Consider the following 2179-nt stretch of genomic DNA (forward strand, 5'->3'; position numbering starts at 1 on the left):
TATATGTATATATATATATATGTATATAGATATATATATATACATATATATATATCGGTATTTCAGATCTGCCACAGCGACTGTATGCCCCACGAAGATACAGACAGGGTAAGATAGCACCTCATGTATCCTGCGGCAATGTCGAATAACACTCTCACTATAAACCCTATACTACACACGCACAGCACCGCCTATGAGCACGTCAACAACACGTGTGACATACCTCCTCATCCTCCCGATTGTCTGAGAAGTTGTTATCGCTGGCGTCTGCCTCAGTGGTAAGGTGAGTGCCTGCCCCGTCCTTGCTCTTATAATCTGCGGTGACCATTAATTGGGGTCGAAATGAGTACACACTTGAGCTTGTGCAACGGCACAAACGTCCGCGTGAGGTAACATTCAGCCAATGAGGCTTATAACTAAATTGTGTTCCGTAAGTTATGATAACATTCAGCCAATGAGGCTTATAACTAAATTGTGTTCCGTAAGTTATGATAAGATTAGAGCGAGAAGCACATTTGTGTTTGTGTGGGTGAGTGGGTGGATGATAAGACTAGAGTGAGAATCACATTTGTGTTTGTGTGGGTGAGTGGGTGGATGAGGGTGAGTAGGTGGATGAGGGTGAGTGGGTGGATGATAAGACTAGAGTGGCAAGTACATTTGTGTCTGTGTGGGTGAGTGGATGAATGATAAGATAAGAGCGAGAAGTAAAGACGGTAGATCACATACGACAGGACATGTGAGTGCTGCAATAGTGGATGCTCCCGTGTTTGACAGCACTAATAAGGATGACCTCTTTAACTGGAGGTTTTTTGTTGCCAAGTGGAAATTCGACACTATCACTGCCCCGAAACGCATAGAAACAAATTTTTCAGTACACACTCCGTCAGTTTGCTTCTGCACTCCTATCATACGGCCAAGAGATTGTACACATATATATAGTATGTGCACCTAGCCTACTCGTATACACTCGCATGAGAACATAGTTTGTACTCAATACTTCCGAGCATGCACGCGCATGAGAGTGCGGTTATCTGCGTTGATAACGTACGGTCACATAACATAAGGTCACGCATGATAACATAGGGTCACACACGCATAAACATACTATGTGTCCAACGTTCACGCTATGCACGCAGAAGGGATGACGGTATATGCGACAAGTATATAGGGGTGCATACGTACAGACATACAGCATGAGCGCTACACTTATTGATATGCACACACGTGGACATACTATGTGTGCTTACTCACGAGCATGCACACAGCGGGATCTACAGTAAACGCGATGACTACATAGGTGTACACACACACGACAACCCTGCCAGCAGGTACTTCACTGTCTGTGCTTCACACTCTCTCGCGTATGTACACACATGAACATACCATCTGTGCTTGATACTCGTGCATATATACACGCATGCACATACCGTACACGCCCAAGTGATTTGAGCTACCGGCACTGCCTCGGGCGGGTGTTGGTGCAGGCGTACCTACATCGTTGTCGTCCGTACCTCCCACTTGCTCCTCGTCATCCTCTACTTCGGACTCCTGTTCAAGGATATGTGCGATGGTATGTGAGGAATGCGAGGGTAGTGTGTGGAGATAGAGACGGTATGTGAGATGGTATGTGAGGAATGTGAGGGTAGTGTGTGGAGATAGAGAGGGTATGTGAGATGGTATGTGAGGAATGCGAGGGTAGTGTATGGAGATAGAAAGGGTATGTGAGATGGTATGTGAAGAATGCGAAGGTAGTGTGTGGAGATAGAGAGGGTATGTGAGATGGTATGTGAGGAATGCGAGGGTAGTGTGTGGAGATAGAAAGGGTATGTGAGATGGTATGTGAGAAATGCGAGGGTAGTGTGTGGAGATAGAGACGATACGTAAGACCACAGGCCAAGCGTGTGTGAAGACGTCGACAGAAACAGCATGCACAACTACAGCCGCTGTATGCAGGGACGCATGCGCATGACGAGCGAGCAGAAGACACGCACAAGCACGAGCACGGGATGACAGAGAAAGACCATGCCCAAGACATACAGCCAAAACCCTACAACCTTACACGTGGTGGAGGGGCAAGCTGACAGAGCTTGTGGTACCGAAATGGATGCATGGATACATGTATATGTATATATATATGTATATATATATATATATATATGTGTGTGTGTGTGTGTGTATG

Source organism: Sphaeroforma arctica, assembly GCF_001186125.1.
Source record: "Sphaeroforma arctica JP610 unplaced genomic scaffold supercont1.412, whole genome shotgun sequence".
NCBI lineage: Eukaryota > Ichthyosporea > Ichthyophonida > Sphaeroforma > Sphaeroforma arctica.